This window comes from Euprymna scolopes, chromosome 46 (genome assembly GCF_053919585.1).
Source record: "Euprymna scolopes isolate OS-2025 chromosome 46, ASM5391958v1, whole genome shotgun sequence".
Classification (NCBI taxonomy): Eukaryota; Metazoa; Mollusca; class Cephalopoda; order Sepiida; family Sepiolidae; genus Euprymna; species Euprymna scolopes.
Genome location: NC_136527.1, coordinates 160410505 through 160436786, shown reverse-complemented (window position 1 = coordinate 160436786; position 26282 = coordinate 160410505).

The window sequence follows — 26282 nt, the reverse complement described above, 5'->3', positions numbered from 1 at the left end:
TTGTTTTGTTAATTACATATTTAAAATTAATTTGTGTGTATTTTTATTTTTCAATATTTTATTTATTTTCTTTTTTACCATATTTTGTTTTATTAATTACATATTTAAAATTAATTTATATGTATTTTTATTTTTCAATATTTTATTTATTTTCTTTTTTACCATATTTTGTTTTATTAATTACATATTTAAAATTAATTTATGTGTATTTTTATTTTTCAATATTTTATTTATTTTCTTTTTTTACCATATTTTGTTCTATTAATTACATATTTAAAATTAATTTGTGTGTATTTTTATTTTGCCATGTTTTATTTTTTTTACCATATTTCGTTCTATTAATTACATGTTTAAAATTAATTTGTGTGCATTTTTATTTTTTCATTATTTATTTTCTTCTTTTGTATTTTCGTGTTTTAATTTTTCACGAATGTTTATTTATCATTCATATTTTATATCATAGATCTCTCCCCTGTAATTCTCACTTCACGAAAGAAGGAAAAACTATTTAATAAAAAAGCTATTGTAATTCTCTCCTCGCTCCCTGTTTCCTTGACTGTATGAACAAAAAATTAAATGTGATGTGAACAGATATATCAACTTATGACTCACTTAGGATGTCTCTGTTAATATGGCTCCTAATACATAGTGTTCCTGTATATTCCAATGTTCCTTTATATTCCAATGGCAATGTGTCTTTTTGGGGGTGAATGAAAAAAATTGTCTTCAACTATTGATGTTTTATGTACTTGATTGATAAGTAAATAATTCTTAGACATTTTTTATTTCTCACTTGCATAGTTTTCTTCCATGTTTTAATTTATTTTCTTCTTTTTTACCATATTTTGTTTTATTAATTACACGTTTAAAATTAATTTATATGTATTTGTATATTTTCATATTTTATTTATTATCATCCTTTTTACAATATTTTGTTTTATTAATTACATATTTAAAATAAATTCATGTGTATTTTTCAATATTTTATTTATTTTTCTTCTTTTTTACCATATTTTCTTTTGTTAATTACATATTTAAAATTCATTCATGTGTATTTTTATTTTTTCATATTTTATTTATTTTCTTTTTATCATATTTTGTTTTATTAATTACATATTTAAAATTAATTCATGTGCATTTTTATTTTTCAATATTTTATTCATTTTCTTTTTACCATATTTTGTTTTATTAATTACATATTTAAAATTAATCTGTGTGTATTTTTATTTTTCCATGTTTTATTTTTTTACCATATTTCGTTCTATTAATTACATGTTTTAAATTAATTTGTGTGTATTTTTATTTTTTCATTATTTGTTTATTTTCTTCTTTTGTATTTTCGCGTTTAAATTTTTCACGAATGTTTATTTATCATTCATATTTTATATCATTGATCTCTCCCCTGTAATTCTCACTTCATCACGAAAGAAGGAAAAGCTATTTAATACAAAGCTGCTGTAATTCTCTCCCCGCTCCCTGTTTTCTTGACTGTATGAAAAAAAAATTAAATGTGATGTGAACAGATATATCAACTTCAGACCCACTTAGGATGTCTCTGTTAGTATGGCTCCTAATACATAGTGTTCCTCTATATTCCAATGGCAATGTGTCTTTTTTTGAGGTGAATGAATTTTTTTTTAATTATTTAAGAGTTAAAACTTAAAACGCGCCACAAAACAACCAAACACGCTTTATTATTGAATAACAAATATAAAAATCTCAAGGATTTTCTATGTAGCTGATACAAAAAATCATGTGTTAACCCATGAAATTGTTGATGAATTTTATGATTTGAAAAACATTAAAAAGAAACTAACACACCAAACAACATATTTGATTATATTTGGTTTAAAATATATTTAGAAGATAGAAATCATATTTGCGAATTTTCCTTAAAAAATCAAAAGAAAAAAGCGACTTTCCAATTTTTATACAATGTCTTGACAATATCTGTGACCGACTCAGGATTCATTAGTGAATTACGACTTAATACATAAATACTAAATTATCTGCATGCCAGTTTTTTAAAATACTGTTTTATTAAATGTATTACTTTGACAACGGTGTTTATACAAATGATCATATTTCCTATATATTTTGATCTAAAGAAATATATATCTAACAACCGGTGCTATCATATCAGGCTGTCTGAAGATATTGGCTTCCTGAAACGAACTAACCTAACATTGATGTTTTTTTTTGTTTTCTTTCTTTTGCAAAACAAAAAACGCAAATAACAACCCATATTTTCTCCCTTTTTCTTCTTCCCATTTCCTCTTATTTTTACCTCCCCAACCTATTACAACGGTAATTATACAAATGATAATATGTCCTCTATATTTTGATCTAATGAACAACTGGTGCTATCAGATCAAGCCGTCTGAAGATATTGGCTTCCTGAGACGAAATACACCTAACATTAATGCTTTTTCTTTTTCTACTTCCTTTTGCAAAACTTTTGTTCTACAAAACAAAAAACGAAAACAACAACAACCCACATTTTCCCCTTTTCCTTCTTCCCATTTCCTCTTTTATTTTTACCTCCCCAACTTCCTGACTGGTTTCCTAACTTAAATGTAGAAAACCTTATTAGTGTTATCCTTTTCCGTCTCTCCTTGCAAAACTTTTGAAGAATAAAAACTTTCTACAAAATGACTGCATGCAACATGAATACTATTTCCAAAATAACTGGATTCGTCTTTAAATAACACAAAAATGCCATAAAACAACCAAACCAGACCAAACTCTACAAATAAATATTTAAAAATATAAAGAACTTGAAGTATAAAAACTGTTTCCAAAATAACTCAATCCGACATTAAATAACCTGACATAGGTTGATATGCCGTAAAGTAAACAACCAAACCAAATCTATATCTAACAATATATAATGGTATTACTTTCTGTAAGGATTGAGTTATGTTGTAGACCATTCTTTTCTATGCTCCTAATCTTTATATATAAAAGCATTACATACACCACATCCATTTTAGGTGGAAGAATTAAAAGGAATTTTTTTTTCTGTTCAACTAAGAAATGAATGTCGTATAAGCTGGAGTGTTGCCAATTTAACTCTTTTTCTCGCCAGAAAGTTAAGCTAAGCTTTGATTAACTACTGCAAATATTTTCTTGAAAATATAAAATGTTTTTAAACAGTATTAAGAAAGGTTGAACATTTTTCGAAGCATAAAATAGAATAATTTTCTATAGAATATGAAAAACGTGTTTGTAAGTTTGACAAAAGTTTTCAATTGATACTCTTTGTTCAAAGATCAATGTTTATCTGACGTCACAAAAGCAAATAAATTTGGAATTGATTTTAAACTTTTCTTTAATTTGCAAAAAAGTTGTAATTATTCTGTAAAAAAATCAACTATTACAATTTTTAATTTAATTCTAACATATATCTGCACTTTTTTATAGCATAGTATGTGAAAATCATAACTTAAATTTAATGGTCGAGTAGAGTTTGCTGTAAAAATATAAAATTTAATTCTAACATATTCCAGAGACAAAAATCTCTGATACTCTGAGTCAACACGGCTTGTTTAATAATGTCAGTAAAGTTTGCTGTGAAAATAGCAAAGAAGATAATTCATGATACTCTGGGTCCATACGGCTTGCTTAATAATGTCAGTAAAGTTTGCTGTGAAAATATCAAACAAGATAATTCATGATACTCTGAGTCAACACGGCTTGTTTAATAATGTCAGTAAAGTTTGCTGTGAAAATATCAAACAAGATAATTCATGATACTCTGGGTCGATACGGCTTGTTTAATAATGTCAGTAAAGTTTGCTGTGAAAATATCAAACAAGATAATTCATGATACTCTGGGTCGACACGGCTTGTTTAATAATGCCAGTAAAGTTTGCTGTGAAAATATCAAACAAGATAATTCATGATACTCTGGGTCGACACGGCTTGTTTAATAATGCCAGTAAAGTTTGCTGTGAAAATATCAAACAAGATAATTCATGATACTCTGGGTCGACACGGCTTGTTTAATAATGTCAGTAAGGTTTGCTGTGAAAATATCAAACAAGATAATTCATGATACTCTGGGTCGACACGGCTTGTTTAATAATGTCAGTAAAGTTTGCTGTGAAAATATCAAACAAGATAATTCATGATACTCTGGGTCGACACGGCTTGTTTAATAATGCCAGTAAAGTTTGCTGTGAAAATATCAAACAAGATAATTCATGATACTCTGGGTCGACACGGCTTGTTTAATAATGTCAGTAAAGTTTTCTGTGAAAATATCAAACAAGATAATTCATGATACTCTGGGTCGACACGGCTTGTTTAATAATGTCAGTAAAGTTTGCTGTGAAAATATCAAACAAGATAATTCATGATACTCTGGGTCCACACGACTTGTTTAATAATGTCAGTAAAGTTTGCTGTGAAAATATCAAACAAGATAATTCATGATACTCTGGGTCGACATGGCTTGTTTAATAATGTCAGTAAAGTTTGCTGTGAAAATATCAAACAAGATAATTCATGATACTCTGGGTCGACACGGCTTGTTTAATAATGTCAGTAAAGTTTTCTGTGAAAATATCAAACAAGATAATTCATGATACTCTGGGTCGACACGGCTTGTTTAATAATGTCAGTAAAGTTTGCTGTGAAAATATCAAACAAGATAATTCATGATACTCTGGGTCGACATGGCTTGTTTAATAATGTCAGTAAAGTTTGCTGTGAAAATATCAAACAAGATAATTCATGATACTCTGGGTCGACACGGCTTGTTTAATAATGTCAGTAAAGTTTTCTGTGAAAATATCAAACAAGATAATTCATGATACTCTGGGTCGACACGGCTTGTTTAATAATGTCAGTAAAGTTTGCTGTGAAAATATCAAACAAGATAATTCATGATACTCTGGGTCCACATGGCTTGTTTAATAATGCCAGTAAAGTTTTCTGTGAAAATGGCAAACAAGATAAAATATATATATATTTCTTTTTGTTTTCTTCTAGAATAGGAATCATAAAAAAATCTGTAGATATTATTTTTTCCAGAATTTATATTATAAGAAACATCCTATCCTTTGCGAACGTAGAAAATATCAGATCATGTGACTAATATGTCGCTTATATCTTTTATATTAAATTTATCTAAATGATATTGTGAGTTCAATTAAATGAAATTGACAACAATAAACTAACAGATTACAAATATTCCATGAAAATAGAAAAATATAAATTTTTATTTATTTTTATTTACAGATGTTCCTGGTGGAAGGCGATTGAATTTCAATAGATCATTTTTGTAACATTATTATACAGAAAAGTTTGGCGTTATGCAAAAGACAACATCAATATCATTGGAAAACTTTCTGTGACTCTATATGACTATTTTACAAATCCTGTGAAATGCTGTTGAAAATCTGCACATCTTGAGAAATATCTGTCTACTACGCATGAAAAGATTGAATCACAAATTGCAAAAAAAAAAAAGTGATTTTTGAAAAGACAGTTTTATACAGTATCGGATACAATAACACTAAAATATATTTCACGGATATAACACTATATATATTCTAGTAAAGGAACAGACGTTTTCTCTTAGCATGAAATCAAATCGTTTCCACATTTCTGAATTAAAAAGTGAAAAGTGAGGATAAATGTTATATTATCAAAAACTATAATTATATTATATCTTTTTTTAAATGATATATTATCTATTACTATATTGCTGATCTTGTTTTAACATAAATTTGGTTGAAACATGTAGGGATATATCAGAGGTGAAAAGCCATATTCCTGTATGTGGATATTCTTCTTTCATGAACAAATCTTTTGAGCCATTTGAGAACTAACACTGGGAAGAAGCCACATAAGGTGTGTGTATATATTCTCGAAAATAAAAAAAAGCCACACTCCTGTATAGTGTGTGGATATTATTGCTCTCAACAATCACATTTAGTGAAACATGACTACACATACTGGGGTAAAACCACATTCTTGTGAAATGTGTGGACATTCTTTTCCTATAAAATACCATTTAGTAGGATATATGAGAATGCACACCGGGGAAAAGCCACATTCTTGTGAAGTTTGTGGATATTCTTCTCAAAAATCCTCTTCAGTGACACATATGAGAACTGACACTGGGGAAAAGCCATATTCTTGTGAAATTTGTGAATATTCTTCTTCTCGAAAATCAAATTTAACGATACATATGAGAAGTCATACTGGGGAAAAGCCATATTCTTGTGAAGTTTGTGAATATTCTTCTTCTCAAAAATCAGATTTAATGAGGCATATGAAAAATCATACTGGAGAAAAGCCATATTCTTGTGAAATTTGTGAATATTCTTCTTCTCGAGAATCCTCTTTAGTGACACATATAAGAAAGCATACTGGGGAAAAGCCATATTCTTGTGAAACGTGTAGATTTTCTTGTTCCCAAAAATCCTCTTTAGTGACACATATGAGAACGCATACTGGAGAAAAGCCACATTTTTGTGAAATGTGTGAATATTCTTGTTCTCAAAAATCCCAGTTACTGAGACATGTGAGAACTCACACCGGGGAAAAGTTATATTTTTGTGAAGTTTGTGTATATTCTTGTTCTGACGAATCAAATTTAGTGAGACATATGAGAACTCACACTGGTGAAAAGCCGCATATTTGTGAAGTTTGTGCATGTTCTTTTTCTGCAAAATCAACATTAGTGAGACATATGAGAACTCACAATGGGGAAACGCCATATTCTTGTGGAGTTTGTGGATATTCTTCTTCCCAAAAATCAGATTTAATGACACATATGAGAACTCACACCGGGGAAAAACCATATTCTTGTGAGGTTTGTGAATATTCCTCTTCTCGAAAATCAAATTTAACGAGACATATGAGAAGTCATACTAGGGAAAAGAAGAGAACATACAACATGCCAAGATGAGGGAGAAGATTAGTAAAGAATATGTACATTGGGTGAGGAAAATATGCCAAAAATAAATTACTGCCATAAACCAGCGTGCTATGCCAGTAATAACATACAGCTTTGGTATCATTGACTGGCCACAAAAATACATCAACTGGCTAAATGTAAAGACACGGAAGCTACTAAGCTTCATAAAATAATATATAGAAATAAGTTTCTACCAAGGCTGTATTTGGCCAGGGGAGCAGGAGGCCTTGGACTCTCAGAGATCAATCATCAACATAGGTCAACTATTAGTAGCACCAGTCAGTATCTGAGAAGCTCCCAGAATCACACCTTCTCAATAGTATATGAACATCAAGAGACAAGAGCCAGCAGAACAACATCAGTCACCCAGCAGGCCAAGCATTTTGGTCAGAGCTGCCTCTCAGGTGAGGGTGAAACACTAAACAAGTGTACCACAGAAATAGCAAGAAAGACCCGGCAGAAATATACTAAGGCCTTTCAAAGGATGAACCTTTAAGAATGGAACCAACATCAGCGTGCAAAGTATTTGGGGGGGCGCTCTCAGGAATACATATAAAGAGGGTTCCTTGGACTGGCTCAAAAGGGGAGCCCTCCACCACAATCAAGAAAGGGTCAGGAATTGATGACCGATGCATTCAAGAAGATGGCAGGGATCAGTAATGACAATAAATACAGATTCTGCCATACAGAATTGGAAAATGTTGGTCATCTGTTATCAAGTTGCAAGGTGAGAGTTACTCACGTGGATCACATTGATATTTGTGCAATGCATCTTCTTAACGATGTTTCCCATATATTGTTTACAATTGTCTCATCAAACTTTGTAAATATGTTTTCCGCTATTTTCAGTAGAATAACGTTAACAGATTTGTAATAAAATTATTTTATCCGCGAATATTTTTCTTTTATTCATCTAAAGTTTATTATTAATAAATAACCATTTTTACGTTAGTTTATCACATGTTAATACGGATGAATAATATCATTTTTTGCATTTATATTTTTATATTAAGAAAAATTGTTTTATTTTATTAAGTACTAGCAGTTCAGCCCGGTTTTGCTCGGGCACTATGTACTGTTCATAACTTACCCTATGTTTGAATATTCAGTTGTGATAATAACATACTAGATTGCATCCTAGGAGCAACACCATCACAATGGCAACATCATCAGAGGAAGGAGTAGCTTTTTCCCTCTAAATGTTTAGTCATACGACTGCAACCAGTCGACACCGAGGAAAACTCTACGCAAATTGTACGTTTGCACCGTTAATAACTGAACCATACATTCCATTATCTTCTCTGTAGAAGCATATGAAATTATAAAGTCTCCCTAGGGAAAGTCAGCTAATTCTTTTATTCCAGAATTAGATCATTATAAATGAACACTAAAAAAAATTACAATATGGCGTCACTCTATACAGGAGGCAACAGTGCCAAAACAAAACAAATATCGTCCAAAAAAAAAAGAAAATTAAATACTTGTAATCTCAAAATTATCCGAATGTTGCATAAATACAGACAACTTCTTTTAAAAAAATCAGCATGTTAACATAATTACATAAGTAAAAATAATTTAAATAATTATACATGATTCATGATGTTAACATAATTACATACGTAAAAATAATTATACATAACCTCTCTTTACAAACGATAATCACACAAATATATACAATTATATCAGCTTCTAAACATGATGCAATTCTGCTTAAAAACCTAAACATTAAATACTGGAACCTTTATAAATCTACTACGGTGAACATCTCAGAACTGTTGGCCGTTTATCACGCGTTGCTAACTCTTTTCTTGAGCACACGGAACTAACACAATATGTAAACATAGAGAGGAATAAAGATGTTTCGTTTCAATTATATTTCAATTCTATTAAATTGAACACATACTGTGTGTCTATCACCGAGAAAAATATTGCTACTTTCATATGACGAGTGAATATTTAAAGATGTTAAATGTATGTACAGGTCAGTAAAAGAAAGAAGGTCCATACGCGGAGATAGGTTATCAACGTCTTTATTTTAAGAAGGTTAACACCGGAAAAGGAAGACACATGACTCCTTAAGGGGAGAGTTCTCAAACAAAAGGGGAATAACTCAGGATGCTAAGTTTACTCTCTTAACATAAACTTTATATCCTGATAATTTTAATTTTACATGCGGGTCCTCGCCAGGGGTTTTGTGAAGCAGTCAGCCATATTTTCGTCAGTAGGCACATAGTTCAGTTCGATTGTACCATTGTTTATTTTGTCCCGTATGTAGTGATATTTTATGTCTGTGTTTTACCCGCTGATTTGTAATAGAGTTTTTTGCAATGCAGATTGCGCTCTGATTGTCAGAATATATTGTTGCTTCCATTCTTTTGTATTGTTCATATCGTTTATTAATTGCAGTAGATACTGTGCTTCCTGTATGGCTGGTATCATTGCCGTATATTCAGTCTCACATGTAGATAGAGCTACAGTAGACTGCTTTTTACTTTTCCAGGCAATAACAGGTCCTTCTTCATTTAGGGAAAAACAATACCCCGACGTACTTTTTCTGTTTTCAGAGCTTCCCCAATCAGCATCGATAAATCCTTTTAACTTCAGGCCGCCTTCACATTTCCTGAAAAATAAACAAAAATTTAAAGTCCCTTTCAGATACCTGAATACATGCTTCACTGCATTCCAGTGTTCAATTGTGGGGGTTTGGTTGTACTCTGATAATTTATTTACGACCCATGAAATATCGGGTCTGGTGCAAGTAGATAAGTAAACCAGGCTTCCTATAGCCTCTCTGTACCGTGTGGAATCAAAGGATTTTGCTTCCTTAGAGAAAGTTAATTTCTGTTCACAGGGTGTTAATCTGAGTTTTCAGTCTAGCATATTAAAATTTTCTAATACTTTCTCAGTATATGTCCGTTGATTCATTTCTCTTTCATTTGGTTTGTCTATGAAGTCCACACTAAGAAATCTTGAGATTTGACCTAAATCTTTCATGCCAAACTTTTGTTTGAGTAGGGTCTTGACTTCCTTTATTGCGTTTAAGTTATTTGTGGCAATCAAGATATCATCAACCCATACGCGAATAATAATTCTTTTATTTTTATCAACTTTTTCAAACATGCATGGGTCGATAGTGCTTTTATTAAATTTTTCTTGTAGAAGTTCTTTACTCAGTAGATCGTTCCAATTTTTACCGCTCTGTTTTAGGCCATAGAGTGATTTGTTTAATTTCCAAATTGCATTAGAATTCGGATGGTGGCCATTTTTATGGTGGGTGCATATGTTTCATGGTAGTCTGTCTTTTATCTAACTGTACTTGGCAACATATCTAGCTTTGTATTCTTCATTATTTTTGTCATCTTTTTTTATATTATACACCCATTTTCCCCCAACTAAATTTTTGTTTTCAGGGAGGGTTGTCAGAGTGAAAGTGTTGCTTTCCTTTAAGGACTTCATCTCCTTCTCCATTGCCAATTTATATTTATCAGCCTCTGGTGAATTTATGGCTTCATGATATGATTCAGGGATAGTTTTATTTTCAGAAGAATTTATACATTCTTCATTTTGATCACTTTGGTTATTGCTAGTGACATAATCTTTTAAATAAGTGAGTGGTTTTCTTTGTCTTGTGGGGTCAAGTAGAAGTTCGTTTGTTCTACTCTCATCGACCATATGTTCACTGAAATGGTCAGGATTTATTGAAGGAATCAAAGTTGAACTAACATATCATTTTGGTTTGCAATATCCTGAGTGGTCTCCCTTTCATCGATAAACTCATTTATATATCTATTTCGGCCCGTGTTATCCTGAGGGGGCTCCCTTGCATCGTTAAATTCATTTGTAAAAGTCACTAACCGTATTTTCTTTTTACAGATTTCTTATCATTGAAATATACAAAATAGACTATATTTGTCGTATCCTACAAAAATTCCTTTTTCTGCTTGAGGATCTAATTTTGTTTTATTTTGCACATAGGCGTAACACGTTGTGCCAAAACTGTTCATATTTTTAACATTTGGTTTTCTACCCTTTAGTGCCTCATAAGTTGTCGGTTTTATTCGGTGATTATAGCTCCTATTTCGAATATAAGTAGCACACAGAAAAGCATATGGCCTAAGCTCGTGAGTTTCATGAGACTCTATTAGCATGGATCTCGACATTTCAAATAACGTTCTCCATCCTCGTTCCGCGGTTCCATTTTGGTGCAGCGAGTAGGGGATGAGGTCTCGTGTCGGATTTTATGTTGAACAAGAAGAGATTTCAATTCTCTTGATGTGAATTCAGAACCAGTACTTCTTAATCTCCTAATCCTTCCATAAAAGCACCATTGGCCTAGAATTGTTTTGTAGCGTCGACTGGTTGCTTTTGTCATTGAGGAAATATGCCATCACATAGTCGTCATTAAATGTTATGGCACACTTGTAACCGTTCATAATAACAGTTTCTATTTTCCGAGCCAAGTCACAATGCACTAGTTCTAATGGAAACATGACCTTTTCCTCTGGTTTTCTTGATCACAAATTTTTTGTTTGCTTTGAGACAAATAATGTTCTCTGAAAATTTTTAAAGTTTCCCTTCCATCCTCTTTCGCGTCTGGCATGATTAATGCCAAACTTCTATTGTCTAGAACTTGGATAAGTTCTGCGAATATATCCTCATTTCTCTGTGGGTCAATTTCACCATCTTCCCTTTTTTTAAACTCGGTTTTTAATTTTAGGTTGTGTTCGTAATTATTTTCATCGCCATCAAATATTAGTAAGCTGGGGCCATAGCCTGTTAAATTTGACGTATTAAATATATGTGGCAGTCGATATTAGTAAAAAGGAAGGTCGGCACTCAGAGACGGATTATCAACGTCTTTATCTTAAGAAGGTTAACACCGAAAAAAAAAAGAAAAGAAACGTGACTCCTTAAGGGAAGAGTTCTCAAACCAAAGGGGCATAACTCAGGATGCTAAGGTTTTTATTCTCTTAACAAAATTAAAAAAAGGGGAATTGTGTTAACATTAAACTGAAGGGAATTGTGTAGTTCAATGAAGATAAATATTTTGAGGGTTTTTTGAAGCTTGAAGGTTTTAACAGGTTATCATATGCCAGCAGTGGGGACGAGGCAGCAAAACAGGTAATCGTATGCCAGCGGATGGGGGGGGGGCAGGTAATCATATGCTAGCGGGTGGGGGGCAAAACAAGAAATTATATGCCAGCGTTGGGTGGTAAATTTTACGACCGCCATGGGAGGCAGAAATTGATGCTACGCCACTGAGTAAGCCTTTCTTATTTATTTTAAGAGAAACGAGAATCTCCACCTCCTTTGGAAGTCTAATTTCGAGACTCTATGCAAATTATATTTCTTTCCTGTTTTGTATTTACTTCAATTGAATTTGAACTTTGTTCGTTATATTATTTCTGTAATTTTGTTAATGTGGTAATTTTTACATTTGCTTTTGGAAAGCAAAACACCAACCAGCTTTTCCAAAATAAACTTTCGAATTTTTAAAATTGTTGCAGACCAGGATATAATAATACCCTAACTCGCCACAAGAAAATAATGAAACGAATGGAATTGAAGGGAAAAAAAACTCAATTGATGGATAAGATAAACGTTGTTTATTTACTGTTGAAAGAATGAATGTTTTAGATATAACATGTGTTGATGTCCGCGCGTGTGTAATCATCGTTTGTAGAGGACTGGTATTCTTGAAGGAAAAAGGAAATGTGTTTTCATCTCATGTTCAGGTCATTATTGTTTGCCCGCGCATGGGAAAAGAAGTTAGTAATATAGTAGGAATGAGAATGGTAGTCCAGCGTGTAGACAGAGAAAAGGATAGTGGGTTAAGCTGTGCCATGTTAGTCGTTCTCTGGCACAAGTAATAGATAGAGAGATAGAAAGAGTGTACGTACTGTCTGTTGGCCTTTTGTCCCACATAGTAGTAAATGGTGTGAGGTACATGCATGTGCACATGCCAAAAATGCACGCTGTCGGTCTGTAGACCGCCCAGCTAGGAAGCTGGTCTGAAAAGAAGGTCTGGAAGCAGCTTGTCTCTTCCTTTTATAGGTGTTTCCGGTGTGTCTTTTGCACATGTGTGGATTTCCTTTGAAAGGGGAAGATACGTTGTCCTTGTGCGCGTACGTGTGCGCGTGTGTGAGTACATGTGTGTACATTAGCATGTGTGTATATACACGTGAATGTGAGTGTATGTACGCGAACGTGAATATATGTACGTGTGTGGACGTGGGCGCGTATGTTTGTGTGCGCATATGTATATGACAAGTAATATAGCTCGAAATGAGAATGCGTGTTTTTGTGTGAGACTAGGAAAGGCTTGCACAAACTTCAATTCAGCGTCTTATATTTCTTTTTTTTTTCTTTTTTTTGTGTTGTTGCATTGCTATTTTCTTTTTCTTTTTTTTAGTACATTTTTTCCAACAAAGTTGAATTCTTAAAAAATAAGCAACATGAAAACAACTTTTTTGTAAGAATAAACTTGTTATTTATTTTAAACAATATATACAGAACTTTTTAGTTTTTAAATATATTTAAAAAAAAATATACACTTTTTATTTTTAAAACGATATAAACAGAATTTATTTATTTTAAAGTTTAAACAATATCAATAAAGTTTTTATAACTCGAAACGGTAGAATTATTTTTATACATTTAAATGGTAAATTTTCCATTTAGTTTTCACCTTCATATTTTCCTTTAAAATGGCGATATATATCGGTTTTCGCGTATGCTGAAAACGAATATCGCATTTATCTTTTCTTCAAATAAGTCGTTTTTTCAGATATTAAGCAATATAATTTTTTATGTTTAAAAGCGGTGATCTAAATTAATTGTTTTTTACAGTTAATTTTCTATTTAAATAATTTCACGTTTTAATCATGTTTTAAATTGTTTTTTTTTTATATGTATTGAATTTTTTTTTACTAAGAATGAACAAAGATAATATAAACTTTATAGGTAAACGATTCGACACCGTTCAATAATGAACGATGTTTTTAAGCGAGGAACAAAATAATGATTACACCGTGTTACGATGACCTAAATTCATTGTTCTTTAGCAGTTGATTTTCGTTTTAAATAATTTCACGTTTACATCTTGTTTTTCCTCTTTTAATTTTGATTCTTTTATATTTTCATATATTTTATTTCTTAATGAATTGGACACACGAAACAAAAGTTCGGTAAATTTACTAAAGAAATCTTAACAAACAAGAAAGATTTTCTGTTTTGAACACAACAGAAAAAAACGAATTCATCCCGAATATTTTTTTTTTCGTATTGAACTCCTGGAATGAAAGGTTAGTTTTTTCATCTTTTTTACGCTTATAAAACTATTCAATCACTAACTTTTAAATTAATCTTAAAAATTTAAATAAGTTTATTGATTCCACCATTCTTTATAACAAACGTGAATAAAAAAATATGAATCGCCAATTTAAAAAGGGAATCACCTTAAATATATTATTCAATCTGACATTTAGATTTTGATAAATATGCTTATTTTAGTAAAATAATAATAATAATAATAATAATAATAATAATAATATTTTCGTAAAACTTGTGTGATTTTTTACAAAATAATTTATTTCGAAGTTGGCCGAATTGTTGGGCAAATGAACACTAAAACTGCTTTTAGTAAATATGCCTATTTATTAAAAAAAAAATAATAAAAATAATAATAATAATAATAATAATAATAATACTTATTTTAGTAAAACTTATTTGATTTCTAAGCAAATAATAATGTTTTCCATAATGACAAAAGTTTTTTTCGAAGTTTATCAAATTGTTAAACAACTGAACACGAAAACTGATTTTTTTCGATATTTAATTGTTTTAACATTTTTATTTTTTTATCTGTTTATTGTCTGTCTTATCTATTTTGTCGCTAAATAACTCTGTTTGCTATTTGAATGTTGATCACTTTCTTTTATAAAGTTTACATGAAATGAGCACCCATTTATTGGCCATCATCGATTAGAAGAAACTTAATGTAGAAAAAATATTACCCCCTGAAAATTAAAATATGCTGTCTTTTTTAATTTTATTTTATGTTCCTGTTGTCTAAAAAAGATCCATAAAGAAACTAAAAAATAAAGAACAATTAAGATTCGATGTAGAAAATATTACCTCCTAAAAATTAAAGTATACTGTTTTTGTTATTGTCTTTTTTTTTGTATTGCATAAAAAATCCGCAAAGAAGAAACTAAAAAAAAAAAGACTTAAAGATTTTAGATTGGGAGATTACTTTCCTATATAAGTTTAACGTACAATGAACATTCACTTCATGGTCAGTTACCGGTCAATGAGATGTTGTCAATGTTTGCAGTTTCCAAATTTTGGGCGGTAGTACAGGATTTCATATTGATTTTTTTGTGCTAGTGCACTGTGCACTGACTGACACGCTATTTTTTAAATCATATTTCCAAGTTTACTTAAAGTGTTATGATATGTTTTTTATTCAATTATAAGATTAAAGTACAGAACAAGTACAAAACAACCTCCCCATGTTAAGAATGGCTTTTAAAATAATAACGTTATTATTTCAGCAATAAGTGCACTAGTACCGATTTTTCTTCATTACTCTTTTCTGGTGACGGTGTGGAGTCCATGTGCTGTTAACTATTCTATACTTTCAGCTAACAATTTGATAAAAGAAAAGTACCGTAAAAATATAATTAGGCACAAGAAAACTTTGCAAAACGTGTCACTGTTAGATGTATTTCTGTTAGTTTTTTGTTTAATTTTTGATTCATGAGCGATTATCAGGAATTCCCCAAATGACCATTGCATAGCAGCCAATTCTTCTTTTTCTAACGGAATAGTCAGCAGTATTTTCCAAAGTAAATATACACTTAAAAATAAGTTAAAATATATTTTAAAAATATCCAGTTTAGTAAAAATGTATTTATACTGCATTTGGTAAATTTATTTGTAATATCTTTGTAATATATGATTTTTTTATCAATGTTGATAATACACCAACGCACAACTTACCATTTAAAAGGTTTTCGGGTCTGTCATGAACGAATATAACATTCTAATAAAAATAATTCAATAAAAAATTCAACATTAATGATAATCATATAAAATCCTATTTAATTCAATAAAAAAAAACTCAATAATAATGATAATCATATGAAATATATTTAATTCAATAAAAAATCAGTAATAATGATAATCATATGAAATAATATTTAATTCAATAAAAAAAATCAAAGATAATGATAATCATGAAATCCTGTTTAATTCAATAAAAAACTCAATAATAATAATAATCATATGAAATAATATTAAGTTCAATAAAAAAAACTCAATAATAATGATAATCATAATCTTATTAATTCAATAAAAACTCAATAATAATGATAATCATATGAAATAATATTCAATTCAATAAAAACTCAATAATAATGATAATCATATGAAATTATATTTAATTCAATAAAAACTCAATAATAATGATAATCATATGAAATCTGATTTAATTTAATATAAACTCAATAATAATGATAATCATATAAAATAATATTCAATTCAATAAAAACTCAATAATAAGTATAATCATATGAAATAATATTCAATTCAATAAAAACTCAATAATAATGATAATCATATGAAATAATATTTAATTCAATAAAAACTCATTAATAATGGTAATCATAGGAAATAATATTTAATTCAGTAAAAACTGAATAATAATGATAATCATATATAATAATATTTAATTCAATAAAAGCTCAATAATATTGATAATCATATGAAATCCTATTCAATTCAATGAAAGTCAATAATAATGATAATCATATGAAATATTATTTAATCAAATAAAAAAATCAATAATAATCATATGAAATAATATTTAATTCAATAAAAAACTCATTAATAATGATAATCATATTAAATGATATTTAATTAATAAAAAACTCAATAATAATGATAATATTTAATTCAATAAAAACTCATTAATAATGATAATCATATGAAATAATATATAATTCAATAAAGCTCAATAATAATGATAATCATATTAAATAATATTTAATTCAATAAAAAAACTCAATAATAACGATAATCATATGAAGTAATATTTAATTCAATAAAAAACTCGATAATAATGATAATATTTAATTCAATAAAACTCATTAATAATGATAATCATATGAAATAATATTTAATTCAATAAAAAACTCAATAATAACGATAATCATATGAAATAATATTTAATTCAATAAAAACTAAATAATAATGATAATCATATGAAATAAGATTTAATTCAATAAAAAAACTCAATACTAACGATAATCATATGAAATAATATTTAATTCAATAAAAACCTCAAAAATAATGATAATCATATGAAATAATATTTAATTCAATAAAAACCTCAATAATAACGATAATCATATGAAATAATATTTAATTCAATAAAAAACTCGATAATAATGATAATCATATGAAATAATATTTAATTCAATAAACAAAACTCGGTAATAATGATAATCCTATGAAATAATATGTAATTCAATAAAAAACTTGATAATAATGATAATCCTATGAAATATATTTGATTCAATAAAAAGGTTAAATGTTTGTCATATGTTAATAATTAAAATATTTTGTATTACTAATATTTAAATATAAAACATTAGACTCGCGTATAAGTGAAACGTCTATGATTACAAATAATTTTAACGTTCAGATGAATTTTAAGATAAAACAATTAAACCCCAATTTTTTAAATTTCTTTGCCTCAAGCAGTAGAAAACTTACAAGCATAAACAGAGGAGAATAATCGGATTTTGATGTTTGTCCGATTGATCAGGAGCATGTACGTTGAGATGATACAATATATTTCTATCATTATAACAATGACAAATATTACATCAATATTGTCAGATACACACATTATAACAATGACAAACATTACATTAAGATTGTCACATACACTCATTATAACAATGACAAATATTACATTAAGATTGTCACATACATTATTACAATGACAAATATTACATTAAGATTGTCACACACACATTATAACAATGACAAATATTACATCAAGATTGTCACATACACACATTATAACAATGACAAATATTACATCAAGATTGTCACATACACACATTATAACAATGACAAATATTACATTAAGATTGTCACATACACACATTATAACAATGACAAATATTACATTAAGATTGTCACATACACGCATAACAATGACAAATATTACATTAGGATTGTCACATACACACATTATAACAATGACAAATATTACATTAAGATTTTCACATACACACATTATAACAATGACAAATATTATATTAAGATTGTCACATACACACATTATAACAATGACAAATATTACATTAAGATTGTCACATACACACATTATAACAATGACAAATATTATATTAAGATTGTCACATACACACATTATAACAATGACAAATATTATATTAAGATTGTCACATACATTATAACAATAAAAAATATTACATTAAGATTGTCACATACACACATTATAACAATGACAAATATTACATTAAGATTGTCACATACACACATTATAACAATGACAAATATTACATTAAGATTGTCATATACACACATTATAACAATGACAAATATTACATTAAGATTGTCACATACACACATTATAACAATGACAAATATTACATTAAGATTGTCACATACACACATTATAACAATGACAAATATTACATTAAGATTGTCACATACACACATTATAACCATGACAAATATTACATTAAGATTGTCACACACATTATAACAATGACAAATATTACATTAAGATTGTCACATACACACATTATAACAATGACAAATATTACATTAAGATTGTCACATACACACATTATAACAATGACAAATATTACATTAAGATTGTCACGTACACACATTATAACAATGACAAATATTACATAAATATTGTCACATACACACATTATATCAATGACAAATATTACATCAAGATTGTCACATACACACATTATAACAATGACAAATATTACATTAAGATTGCCACATACCCACATTATAACAATGACAAATATTACATTAAGATTGCCACATACACACATTATAACAATGACAAATATTACATTAAGATTGTCACATACACACATTATAACAATGACAAACATTACATTAAGATTGTCACATACACTCATTATACCAATGACAAATATAACATTAAGATTGTCACATACAAACATTATAACAATGACAATATTACATTAAGATTGTCACATACAGACATTATAACAATGACAAATATTACATTAAGATTGTCATATACACACATTATAACAATGACAAATATTACATTTAGATTGTCACATACACACATTATAACAATGACAAATATTACATTAAGATTGTCACGTACAAACATTATAACAATGACAAATATTACATTAAGATTGTCACATACACACATTATAACAATGACAAATATTACATCAGGATTGTCACATACACACATTATAACAATGACAAATATTGCATTACGGTTGTCACATACACACATTATAACAATGACAAATATTACATTATGATTGTCACATACACACATTATAACAATGACAAATATTACATTACGGTTGTCACATACACACATTATAACAATGACAAATATTACATTAGGATTGTCACATACACACATTATAACAATGACAAATATTACATTAAGATTGTCACATACACACATTATAACAATGACAAATATTACATTAAGATTGTCACGTACACACATTATAACAATGACAAATATTACATTAATATTGTCACATACACACATTATAACAATGACAAATATTACATCAAGATTGTCACTTACACAAATTATAACAATGACAAATATTACATTAAGATTGTCACATACACACATTATAACAATGACAAATATTACATTAAGATTGTCACATACCCACATTATAACAATGACGAATATTACATTAAGATTGTCACATACACACATTATAATAATGACAAATATTACATCAGGATTGTCACATACACACATTATAACAATGACAAATATTACATTACGGTTGTCACATACACACATTATAACAATGACAAATATTACATTATGATTGTCACATACACACATTATAACAATGACAAATATTACATTACGGTTGTCACATACACACATTATTACAATGACAAATATTACATTAAGATTGTCACATACACACATTATAACAATGACACATATTACATTAAGATTGTCACATACACACATTATAACAATGACAAATATTACATTAAGATTGTCACATACACACATTATAACAATGACAAACATTACATCAAGATTGTCACATACACTCATTATAACAATAACAAATATTACATTAAGATTGTCACATACACACATTATAACAATGACAATTATTACATTAAGATTGTCACATACACACATTATAACAATGACAAATATTACATCAAGATTGTCACATACACACATTATAACAATGACAAATATTACATTAAGATTGTCACACACACACATTATAACAATGACAAATATTACATTAAGATTGTCACATACACACATTATAACAATGACAAATATTACATTAAGATTGTCACATACACACATAATAACAATGACAAATATTACATTAAGATTGTCACATACACACATTATAACAATGACAAATATTACATTAAGATTGTCACATACACATATTATAACAATGACAAATATTACATTAAGATTGTCACATACACACATTATAACAATGACAAATATTACATTAAGATTGTCACATACACACATAATAACAATGACAAATATTACATTAAGATTGTCACATACACACATTATAACAATGACAAATATTACATTAAGATTGTCACATACACTCATTATAACAATGGCAAATATTACATTAAGATTGTCACATACACACATTATAACAATGACAAATATTGCATTAAGATTGTCACATACACACATTATAACAATGACACATATTACATTAAGATTGTCACATACACACATTATAACAATGACACATATTACATTAAGATTGTCACATACACACATTATAACAATGACAAATATTACATTAAGATTGTCACATACAAACATTATAACAATGACAAATATTACATTAAGATTGTCACATACACACATTATAACAATGACAAACATTAGATTAAGATTGTCACATACACTCATTTTAACAATGACAACTATTACATTAAGATTGTCACATACACACATTATAACCATGACAATATTACATTAAGATTGTCACATACAGACATTTAAACAATGACAAATATTACATTGAGATTGTCATATACACACATTATAACAATGACAAATATTACATTAAGATTGTCACATACACACATTATAACAATGACAATTATTACATTAAGATTGTCACATACATTATAACAATGACAAATTTTACATTAAGATTGTCACATACACACATTATAACAATGACAAATATTACATTAAGATTGTCACATACAAACATTATAACAATGACAAATATTACATTAAGATTGTCACATACACACATTATAACAATGACAAACATTACATTAAGATTGTCACATACACTAATTTTAACAATGACAACTATTACATTAAGATTGTCACATACACACATTATAACCATGACAATATTACATTAAGATTGTCACATACAGACATTTTAACAATGACAAATATTACATTGAGATTGTCATATACACACATTATAACAATGACAGATATTACATTAAGATTGTCACATACACACATTATAACAATGACAAATATTACATTAAGATTGTCACATACAAACATTATAACAATGACGAATATTAGATAAAGATTGTCACATACACACATTATAACAATGACAAATATTACATTAAGATTGTCACATACACACATTATAACAATGAAAATTTATAAAATTAGATTGTCACATACATTATAACAATGACAAATTTTACATTAAGATTTTCACATACACACATTATAACAATGACAAATTTTACATTAAGATTGTCATATACACACATTATAACAATGACAAATATTACATCAAGATTGTCACATACACTCATTATAACAATGACAAATATTACATTAAGATTGTCACAAACACGCATTATAACAATGACAATTATTACATTAAGATTGTCACATACATTATAACAATGAAAATTGTTACAATTAGATTGTCACATACACACATTATAACAATGACAAATATTACATTAAGATTGTCACATACACACATTATAACAATGACAAATATTACATTAAGATTGTCACATACACACATTATAACAATGACAATTATTACATTAAGATTGTCACATACATTATAACAATGACAAATTTTACATTAAGATTGTCACATACACACATTATAACAATGACAAATATTACATTAAGATTGTCACATACAAACATTATAACAATGACGAATATTACATTAAGATTGTCACATACACACATTATATCAATGACAAATATTACATTAAGATTGTCACATACACACATTATAACAATTACAAATATTACATTAAGATTGTCACATACACATATTATAACAATGACAAATATTACATTAAGATTGTCACATACACACATTATAACAATGACAAATATTACATTAAGATTGTCACATACACACATAATAACAATGACAAATATTACATTAAGATTGTCACATACACACATTATAACAATGACAAATATTACATTAAGATTGTCACATACACTCATTATAACAATGGCAAATATTACATTAAGATTGTCACATACACACATTATAACAATGACAAATATTGCATTAAGATTGTCACATACACACATTATAACAATGACACATATTACATTAAGATTGTCACATACACACATTATAACAATGACACATATTACATTAACATTGTCACATACACACATTATAACAATGACAAATATTACATTAAGATTGTCACATACACACATTATAACAATGACAAATATTACATTAAGATTGTCACATACACACATTATAACAATGACAAATATTACATTGAGATTGTCACATACACACATTATAACAATGACAAACACTACATCAAGATTGTCACATACACTCATTATAACAATGACAAATATTACATTAAGATTGTCACATACACACATTATAACAATGACAATTATTACATTAAGATTGTCACATACATTATAACAATGACAAATTTTACATTAAGATTGTCACATACACACATTATAACAATGACAAATATTACATTAAGATTGTCACATACACACATTATAAGAATGACAAATATTACATTAATATTGTCACATTCACACATTATAACAATGACAAATATTACATCAAGATTGTCACACACACACATTATAACAATGACAAATATAACATTACGATTGTCACATGCACACATTATAACAATGACAAATATTACATTAAGATTGTCACATACACACATTATAACAATGACAAATATTACATTAAGATTGTCACATACACTCATTATTACAATGACAACTATTACATTAAGATTGTCACATTACCCATATTATAACCATGACAATATTACATTAAGATTGTCACATACAGACATTATAACAATGACAAATATAACATTTAGATTGTCATATACACACATTATAACAAGGAAAAATATTACATTAAGATTGTCACATACACACATTATAACAATGACAAATATTACATTAAGATTGTCACATACAAACATTATAACAATGACGAATATTACATTAAGATTGTCACATACACACATTATATCAATGACAAATATTACATTAAGATTGTCACATACACACATTATAACAATGACAAATATTACATTAAGATTGTCACATACACACATTATAACGATTACAAATATTACATTAAGATTGTCACATACAAACATTATAACAATGAAAATTATTACAATTAGATTGTCACATACACACATTATAACAATGACAAATATTACATTAAAATTGTAACATACACACAATATAACAATGACAAATATTACATTAAGATTGTCACATACACACATTATAACAATGACAAATATTACATTAAGATTGTCACATACACACATTATAACAATGACAAATATTACATTAAGATTGTCACATACACACATTATAACAATGACAAATATTACATTAAGATTGTCACATACACACATTATAACAATGACAAATATTACATTAAGATTGTCACATACACACATTATAACAATGAAAAATATTACATAAGATTGTCACATACACACATTATAACAATGACAAATATTACATTAAGATTGTCACATACACACATTATAACAATGACAAATATTACATTAAGATTGTCACATACATTATAACAATGACAAATATTATATTAAGATTGTCACATACATTATAACAATAAAAAATATTACATTAAGATTGTCACATACACACATTATAACAATAACAAATATTACATTAAGATTGTCACATACACACATTATAACAATGACAAATATTACATTAAGATTGTCACATACACACATTATAACAATGACAAATATTACATTAAGATTGTCACATACACACATTATATCAATGACAAATATTACATTAAGATTGTCACATACACACATTATAACAATGACAAATATTACATTAAGATTGTCACGTACACACATTATAACAATGACAAATATTACATTAAGATTGTCACATACACACATTATAACAATGACAAATATTACATTAAGATTGTCACACACATTATAACAATGACAAATATTACATTAAGATTTTCACATACAAACATTATAACAATGACGAATATTACATTAAGATTGTCACATACACACATTATAACAATGACAAATATTACATCAGGATTGTCACATACACACATTATAACAATGACAAATATTACATTACGGTTGTCACATACACACATTATAACAATGACAAATATTACATTATGATTGTCACATACACACATTATAACAATGACAAATATTACATTACGGTTGTCACATACACACATTATTACAATGACAAATATTACATTAAGATTGTCACATACACACATTATAACAATGACCAATATTACATTAAGATTGTCACATACACACATTATAACAATGACAAATATTACATTAAGATTGTCACATACACACATTATAACAATGACAAACATTACATCAAGATTGTCACATACACTCATTATAACAATAACAAATATTACATTAAGATTGTCACATACACACATTATAACAATGACAATTATTACATTAAGATTGTCACATACACACATTATAACAATGACAAATATTGCATCAAGATTGTCACATACACACATTATAACAATGACAAATATTACATTAAGATTGTCACACACACATTATAACAATGACAAATATTACATTAAGATTGTCACATACACACATTATAACAATGACAAATATTACATTAAGATTGTCACATACACACATAATAACAATGACAAATATTACATTAAGATTGTCACATACACACATTCTAACAATGACAAATATTACATAAAGATTGTCACATACACATATTATAACAATGACAAATATTACATTAAGATTGTCACATACACACATTATAACAATGACAAATATTACATTAAGATTGTCACATACACACATAATAACAATGACAAATATTACATCAAGATTGTCACATACACACATTATAACAATAACAAATATTACATTAAGATTGTCACATACACTAATTATAACAATGGCAAATATTACATTAAGATTGTCACATACACACATTATAACAATGACAAATATTGCATTAAGATTGTCACATACACACATTATAACAATGACACATATTACATTAAGATTGTCACATACACACATTATAACAATGACACATATTACATTAAGATTGTCACATACACACATTATAACAATGACAAATATTACATTAAGATTGTCACATACAAACATTATAACAATGACAAATATTACATTAAGATTGTCACATACACACATTATAACAATGACAAACATTAAATTAAGATTGTCACATACACTCATTTTAACAATGACAACTATTACATTAAGATTGTCACATACACACATTATAACCATGACAATATTACATTAAGATTGTCACATACAGACATTTTAACAATGACAAATATTACATTGAGATTGTCATATACACACATTATAACAATGACAAATATTACATTAAGATTGTCACATACACACATTATAACAATGACAAATATTACATTAAGATTGTCACATACATTATAACAATGACAAATATTACATTAAGATTGTCACA